Raw genomic sequence first — 8,504 nt, 5'->3', positions numbered from 1 at the left:
TGTGATTCTAGCTATTCAGGAAGCTGGGATCTGAGGACCAGGGTGTGAAGCCAGCCCTGGTAGGAAAGTCTATGAGGTTCATATCCAATTAACCAGCAAAAAGCAGGCAGTAGAGCAGTGGCTCAAGTGGTAGAGAGCGACCCTTAAACAAAACAGCTCAAGGATAATACCCAGGCCCAACCCTCTACAGTACTGATTTTTTTTTTTTTAAGTTGAAGAAAAAGGATGACAGCAATGCTGTATGCTCATGGCTGCCATTTCCTTGTATAATAAAATGTGTTGTCTAAGATGGAGCATTTGAGAAAATAATACTTCTTTTTTCTGCCAGTACCGGGACTTGAACTCAGGGCCTTAGTTTTTTTCACCCGAGGCTGGCCCTCTATCACTTGAGTGGAAATACATTTCATGGATTCGTCTGCTTAGGCTGACTTTCAACCCTGATCCTCAGATCTCAGCCTACAGAGTCGCTAGGATTACATGTGTGCTTTTTGGAGATAAGAGTCCAATGGCCTTTTCTGCCCAGGCTGGCTTTGTACCCGGATCCTCGGATCTCCGCCTTCTGTGTAGCTAGACTTACAGGCATGGACCGCTGGCTTGAGAAAATGCCTCTCGCTTTACCGCTCAGTCTGTGCCATGGAAAGTATGAAGCAGCAAAGGAGAAAAGACCGCTTGTCTTCACCTTGCTTGTGTGTCTGTGTGCCCTATGGGCTGGCCTTTCCTAACGTGGAGGGACAGGGGACAGATCCCAGCCTGGGCGGCGTGGGAAGGTCAGGGTTCATGTGGGACGCCTTTCTGGCCCATCCCATTGCCCCAGTGGCTGTGAACGCTCCTAGGACCGAGCGCTGCTTTCTGGGTTGTCGGCTTACTGGGGTCGTCCCCTCCCCCGGCTCTCTCATGGCTCGGGGGCGCACACTGTGGCTGGAATAACAACGGGGATTTGGAGGGGCAGGAAGGCCCTAACGGCCCTGCGAGACAGAGAGGTCACTCGGTGTCACTTATATTTATTGACACAGCCATGACTGTGCCTGGGACAGCTGTGAATCAGAGGCACTGCCGGGAAAAGCATTCAAAGGCCAGACAGATGTACACAGTCTGACCTACGCCTGTGGACCCTGCCTAGCTCCTGGTACCCGCCCCGCCCCCCTGGGCGTGTAGTAACGCATGTACACGTGCAGGTGAGCAGGACAAGCTGTCTGCCTGTACCGTGTGGTGTGCAGCACACAGCAGCCCAACCTTCTGTGTGACACGCAGGCCCTGCTCACGGACTTAGCATTGTTTGGGCACTAAGGCTCAGGCACTGGCTACTTGGTGGCCCGCTTCTCTGTTCCTCTTTGACTTTGGTATGCAGACAGTCTCTCTGAGTTTGGGGGAGACTATTCTGCCCACAGGCTCCAATAGAAATCGCTGCTCTCTAAGTCAGCCTGGCAGGGAGGCAGCCCTGAATGGGTCGGCAAGGTGCAGTGCCTCTAGTTTCCAGGCCAGGATGGAACTCCAGGCCTGGTAACAAGACTAGCTACTGTCCCGGGCATTGGGGGGCCCCAGAGCATCCCCCTTCTCCATCTGGGGGCCCCTATTGCTGGGAGGCCCTGTGCTGGCTGCTCTGTAAACCTCGCTTTGGCCCCCAGCCCCTTTGGCCCCGTGAAGAATCCTGGCCTCTAATGAGAACTGGCAGGCCTGGCCCATGGCCTCCCTGGGCCTGGACTGGTTTTGGCTGCCATCAAAGTTGTAAGGTCTTTCCTGGGCATTCCTGAGGGCAGCAGCTTGCAGGAGCCTCCGACGTGAGTCACGTCTCCTGGCCCAGGGCTGGGCAGGTGAGGCTGAAGTGTTCAGGGTACAGAGCCTAAGGCTCCTGTTGCAGGGCTGGCTCTCCTGGCTACTGCTGGAGGAAGGAGACGCAGGGCCAGAGGCCTGGCCGCCGTCCTGGGCTCTCCAGCATCCTCCACCACTTCCTGCAACATCAGTCTACCCTATTGGTCCCCAGGGAGCCCCCCCCCCCAGGGGACCCATGGGCTCCTGCTGCAGCCCCCGCAGTTCTGCAGCGCGCCCCTTCCCTTAGCATCATCTGGCACTGGAAGGAGGGAGCCTGGCCCAGGGACCTGAGGTCTCAACTTCCTCCCAAAGGATCACCGGGAGCTGGCATGGCTTGGCCAGGGATGTCTCTGGCTAGGTGGCCTGGGCTGGTTCCAGGGTACGTGCCCACTTCTGGCCAAGCCCTGGCGGGGTTGCTACTTGGAGAAGGTGTTCGTGGCTGGGCTGGCCAAGGACTCACGTGGGATCTCTGAGGGCCACTAGCCCAGGAATAGTACGTAGCAGCGTCGCTGATGCTTTCAAGAGAGGCGTGTTTCTTCTGTCCTGAGCTTTGGCGCATGGGTGGTGGGGTTCCCTGGTGGGAAGCAGAGGCAAGGGCTGTCAGCTGAGATCAGGACTTCAAAGGGCTCCCCGGACCCCCTGCTCAGGCCCCCAACTGCCAGTGGGCAGCTGACAAAACAGGGCTGAGCTTGCTTAAAGCATCAAATAACAAACAAGGGCAATTTGCAAGCTGAGGCAGCGCGCAGCTCCAGTGGGAGCTCCCAGGATTGGGGGGGCTGGGGTGGCCTCAGGTGGGCAGGCACAGGCAGAGTCTGTATCAGGGGCTCCCCAGGGCAGAGCCGGACACCGTCCCCATAGCCGTGGCTGTGCTTCGGTTGCCTTTCCCAGCTCCTGCCTGTGACCCAAGGTCCTCAATTGTCAGGTGCCCTGTGTGCAGCCTGCGGGGCAAAGTGAGGGCCACGCTACGCTCTGTATGGCAAGGAAGAGACTTGTGCTTAAGCCCCAGCTCTGTGCCGGCCTTTGGGAGGGAATGAAGAAGGCCGCTGCGTGTGGGTAGAAGAAAGAGTGGGGGGTGGAGGGAATATTTGGGGTGTACATTGCTTGTGATGAGCTGGAGACAGGCAGCCCTTGGGGGGGGGGATGGGAGAGGGCAGCCAGTGTGTTCAGAGAGTAAGGTCTTGGGTGAGCTGTACGCCTGTAAAGGAGGGAGGGCTGAGGAGATGAAGTAGAATCTGGGCTGAGACTCCTCCTCTGCCTTCCCTCACCTCCCAAGCCCAGCTGTCCCCCATCCGTGCCCGCAAAAGCCCCCCCCCCCCGCCCCAAACCTGCCTCCTGGCCTCCAACATTCCTATGTGACTCAGGAGGGTGGAGAGGCATTCGGGAAGCTTCTCAGCATCCTCTGTTGTCCCCTCCCTGGCTGCTGGCCAGCATCCCCCCCCCCACTTTTCTAGGGGACCCAGATGGCCAGCCAGCCTCCTCAGGCCTGCAGGGCACACGGGTCTGCACCTCGCTTCCATTCAGGAAAAACCTGGCGGGCTCCACTCAGGAAAGCGCTCGCTTTGTCAAGGGCGTGGCCCCAGGGGCCGGCTCATGGCCCACGAGACTCGGGCTCCTCTGGGAGGAAGGGACAGCAGAGTGGCGACCAAACCTCGGGGGTGGGGGGGCTCCGTTCACTGCAGGCCAGTTCCCCAGGGCTCAGAGAGCCTCCCAGGATTGGGGGACCCCGGGGGGGGGCAAGCCCCTGCCCTGGGCTTTTGTGGGGCACCAGGGGGCACAGAGCAGTTGGCTTCACACTGCCAGACATCCTGTTGGGGCAGCTTCTTTCTTGTCTTCTTCGGGCCATTGTCAGAGCATTGCAGGATGGGCACGGCGGGGCTCGCTTTGTCAGCACGCACCCCTGCTTGTCAGCACCCCCACCCTCCGAGGAAGGAAGCTAGGATCCTCCTGCCCTGGGATGCAGCACCTGCCATTCTTCTCTTGTCCGTGGGGCCTAGTCCCTCCCTCCCAGTGATGCCTTCTGTCCCCTGCTTGCATCATCCTATGGCATCCTGGAGATCCGGGGCAAAGACCTGCAAAGACACCCCGTCCCCTTGCCTGGCCTCTGGGTTGCGTTGTCCTCTGGGGAGAGCTCGCTGTGAGTCTGGATTGGGTGCCCGGCCTCTCGTGCACAGGTCAAGGGTCAGCGTCACTGTCAGCTTACCAGGGCCTCCAACTCAGGGCAACAACAGGCCATCCGAAAGAGTTAGGGCTGGATCTTAAGCACCTTTGCTGAAAAGGGGACTGATTGTAGGGGACCCAGTAGATAGGATAATGTCCCCCGAAAATGTCATGCCCTTCAGACCCTGAGGCAGGGTGATCTTTTTTTTTTAAATTTTTTTTATTATTAATTGAACATAAATTTTTTTTTACAAGGTGTTGTGCAAAGAGGGTGCAGTTACATAGTAGGGCAGTGTGTACATTTCTTGTGATATCTTACAACCTGTTTTTCCATCCCTTGTCTAGGTCAGGTAGACCCATATGCAATATACAATGTATCAAGCACGTATACAGTGTTCACAGACTTGGTCTCTACTGTCTCTCCATCTCCCTTTGTTAACAGTCATATATCAGGGAGATCATGCCCCTTTGTTTTCTGTGTTCTAGGCTTGTCTCACTCAACATTATTTGTTCGAGTTCTGACCATTTGGCAGGGTGATCTTTACATGGTCAGGAGGCTTTGAAAGTTTGACTAAGTGGAGAATTATCCAGGACCTTTACAAGGGACAGGCCTGGCTTTCCCTGTAACACCACTGTGGACCCTGAAAAGGGAGGGTCAGAGATAAAGACACACACACACACACACACACACACACACACACACACACAGAAGATGCTAGCAATGAACACAGAGACAGAGAGAAACAGAGTCAGAGAGACACAGAAAAAGATGGTGACAGAGAAAAAGAGAAGAGAAATAGGAGAATGTACACACAGAGGCAGGAGAGAGGGGAGAGAGAGAGAGAGAGAGAGAGATTTGGAGATGTTTCTGTCTTTGGAATAGATGACCCAATTTTAATCTAGTCTAACATATTCAACTACCCTACTGTGTTCTATCTAACCTCACTGAGGAGGAGAGCTCAGCTCATAGACCATGGATGCTTCCATCTTCATTTTCCTTAAATACATCCTTCCTTGGGCTCTGGAAATGATGAAACCACTACTGGTTTCTGCAGCAATGACTTCCTCCTCTTTCCCTCACTGCCACTAGCTTCGTTAGAAATGACTAGTGAAGTAATTACTATCTTGGCACACTTCTGTTAGACTTTCAGCATGTTTCTGTTTCCTTACTGAGAGACATTTGAGAGGGGGGGGGGGAAAGATATGGAATTTTATTTTATTGTAAAAGACTAAAGATGTTACTTTCTTCTGGCTTGGACAGTGGAGGAAGGGGCCCCGAGCCCAGGGATGCAGGAGGCTTCTTGGGGAAATAAAAAATCAAGGAAGCAGAGTATCAGGCCTACTTTGGGCCCCAGCCATGTTAATGTTTGTTGGGGTGACTATCAATTATTGTAGGGCTCCCTAAACGGTTTTAAATCATGAAAATCTGATCAAGCTCTGTGTGTGTGTGTGTGTGTGTTCCATCTATTATGTGACTGCATAGAAAATTCTGGAGTCCTGAGAGTGGGCACACTAGTCTGTTCCTGGTCTCCCGGGACGAGGGAGGAGGGCAGAAGTCTCTGTGTTCCGTACTTGATGGAGGAGCTGGCAAGGGCTGGAAGGGAAACCTTGCACCTTAGCTTTGGCCTTCCCGCTGGGAGCGCAGCCTCCCGAGGCGGGGGAACCCTTTTCTGGCATTTTCTGGCAGCAGCAGCAGGAGATCGCGCAGGCTGGGAATGCCCAGTGGGGCGTGGCTGAGAGGGACTGGGCCGACGTGACAGGGGTCCCCGTCACTGGCAGGATGGCCACAGAAGTGGGGACCATTCTAGCACATTCCCCCATGGGCCCTTAACCCATCCTTTCCCCATGTCTGGGCCACTTCCTGTGCTGTGAACAGGAAGTTCTGATGGAATCAGAAGCAAGATGGTTCTCCAGGTCGGCAGGGAGCCAGCAAAGCCCCCCCTCCCCCCCTTCCCCATGGATTTGGGAATCCTGCCTGCTGGGTCCTAGCTCCAAGATGGCCGCGGGGCCAGGCTCTGTCCTTAGACGTCGCCCCTGCCTCCTGTCTGGCCCACTGTGTCCTGCCAGGGTGGCAGCTGCTCTGACGCTGCCCTTGTGGCGCTCGGCTTCCTCGAGGGCGGCTTGTTCTCGAGGCGTGAGCGGCGGGGGGGGGCTCGGGTGCTCGGCCGGCACACGCGCGCACACGCGTGCACACGAGCGCACACGCGCCAGCCGTGCCAGGCGCCGCAGGGCGCGGAGGGGGGCAGCTCGGCGCGGCTCTGTCTGTCTGCGTGTCGTCCTGCCGCTGCCGGCCGAGGCCACGGGCCTCGGCGCTCTGTGCGGGGTCTGACCTTCGAAGGCCGTGGGCACTGGTAGAGACGGGACGCTGCCTTGCCGGTCAAATCAGCCTTTCAGGACTCCAGGCGCGGGCCTTGGCTCCTTTCCTGTTGTAAAAACACAAATGTGAGTTTAAAATGTCTAGCAGCTTTTCTTACTCTTCCCTTCTGCTTCTGCCTAGTCCCTTTGGTGCGTTTGGGGGGACAGGAGCATGACAAATCACCTGTTGTGAGGGGCCCATCTAAAGTCTCTTCTCACTGGCAATCTCCTCCACCTTTCCCATGATCCCCTGTGTCTGGTTGCGGGGGCACTGACCCTGCCACCAGTGTGCCCTTGTCCCTTGGGCCCTCCTGGATGACATCTGTCATATTAAATAGCGTTTGTTTGTCCCTGGCTGGCCCCCATCTCTGCCTGACTCTCCCCGCTGCCCTCAACAAGTCTGGTGTGCGAGCAAAAGCCCATGACTGATTTTCCTCTCGCGTTTTCAGGTCTCCTGGGTTCCGTGACTCATGAGCCTCCCGGGCTGCTGTAGCTCCCATTCCTGTAGCCAAGACCAAAGGAAGCACCTGGCGTGAGGCTGGACCACAGTCCAGCTGGGCCGCCCTATTAGGTCAGGGCTCACCAGGCCTGATGGTTGAAGTATCTGTGTGCTGTGAAGAGGGTGTCATTTGGGGTCACAGGAAGAAAGCCATTGGCCTGCCTCCTTTTTCCCCTCATCCATCGTGGGGCTTGACCTCAGGGCCTGGGTGCTGCCTCTGGGCTTTTTTGCTCAAGGGTAGCGCTCTACCATGTGGAGCCACAGTCCCACTTGCATCTTCTGGTGGTTCATTGGAGTAAGACTTTCCTGCTCGGGCTGGCTTGGAACTGCGATCCTCAGATCCCAGCCTCCTAAGTAGCCAGGAGAACAGGCGCGAGCCGCTAGCACTGGCCACCAGCCCTCTTCTTACAGCAGCGTCTCTTCTTATTCCCTGCTGTCTGTGGAAGAGGAGAGGGGGGAAGGGAGAGGAGAAATCCCGCCCCTCTGCCTGGTATGGAAGGGAGCGGCTTAAATATTTCAACATGGAGGTGTCCTTTAGACCAAATAGGTCAACAGAGGTCCCCACAGAAAGATCTAGCGGGAGAGACCAGAGCATCGTGGGTGTGTCATGTCCTTGTGTTATCTGTCTGCTGGCCCGTCACCCCCTTATCCTGTGGCTTGCTTCCCCAGAGCTCTTGGGGGAAGCCATCCCCCAATCCCGACATAGAAAGTGCGCTTCAGCACTGGGCTGGGAGCCTGGGGTCTGGAGGTCACTGGAGACACGTCATCTCCAGGCGACATGTCAGCCCCTCCCCCCATCCCACCTTCCCTTTCCCATTACAGCCTCACTCAGCAGGGGCCACCTGAAAGAATCCTCTTGGTGCTCTGCGAATCCATTGCTCTCTCTGCGCCTCCCACCAGACCCTAGGAGAGGCCATAATGCAGACCCCACGGGGGGGGGGGGGGGCGGCCTTTACTTCCCAAGACTCAATCTTATGAGCCTGGAGGAAAGCACTGGGGGTGGGGGTGGGGGATGGACAGGCCCTGAGCCAGTAGGGACCGGACCCAGTGAGCTAGTGAAGGATGCTCCCCCTTTCTCTCCAGTTTGGGGTCTGGAATCTGTGGCCTCTCCACCCCAGCCCCAACCGGCAACTAGAGGGCCGGTGGCTGACTTTGGAGTTCAGAGTTGAAGTACTGACTGAATCCAGGACCACGGGCATGGCCACCTCGAGCCTCTGAGGTCAACTGTGCCAGCCCTGGGCCTCTTCCCTCCCTCCTGCGGGTCCCATGCGCTCTGCCAGGCTCTGGGTGCAGGGCAGGGGGCAGGGGCAGGCACGGGCATAATCTAGGGGAGCCCTGTCATAGCTAGTTTGCTGAGAGCCTGCTCCCCGGGCTCCAATGAGAGCTGGAACACAAAGCTATTTTTATTTATGATGGTGTCCGGGGCCAGCCTCTGTCTAGACAGCTGGTTATCATTCGAGGCCATCCTGGAATGCGCAGCCCCGTTTATTGAGAACAGAGGACAGTGTGCAGATTAAGCTCGTAAAAACAAGCTGGCAGCTGCCTCGGAGAGATGAGACCAAGGCGACCTGGGCGGGTGGTGGGCATGGGATATTTTCAGAGAAAACAGGAGAGCCGGAGGGAGCCCTGGCGGCCGGGGAGGCCCCTGGAGGCTGGGGCCACCTGGTCTGCACCGGGCCTTCTA

The 8,504-nt window shown here is 56.8% G+C and overlaps 1 protein-coding gene across 1 annotated transcript in view; it reads right to left on the bottom strand.

Annotated features, from left to right (window-relative positions):
* Positions 1 to 2,465: 2,465 nt before the first annotated feature.
* Spsb1 (splA/ryanodine receptor domain and SOCS box containing 1) overlaps positions 2,466 to 8,504 on the bottom strand; it is a 61,888-nt gene continuing 55,849 nt past the window's right edge. Inside the window, exons 4-5 of the transcript XR_007211503.1 lie at positions 4,382 to 4,384; positions 2,466 to 2,478 (exon numbers count right to left, since the gene is read on the bottom strand). The gene's annotated coding sequence lies outside the window, so the exon portion shown is untranslated. The remainder of the gene's footprint in view (positions 2,479 to 4,381; positions 4,385 to 8,504) is intronic.

This window comes from Perognathus longimembris, chromosome 7, assembly GCF_023159225.1.
Source record: "Perognathus longimembris pacificus isolate PPM17 chromosome 7, ASM2315922v1, whole genome shotgun sequence".
In the NCBI taxonomy this organism is placed as follows: Eukaryota; Metazoa; Chordata; class Mammalia; order Rodentia; family Heteromyidae; genus Perognathus; species Perognathus longimembris.
Note: the sequence above shows the minus strand (reverse complement) of the source record. Positions and strands in the feature narration are given on the sequence as shown.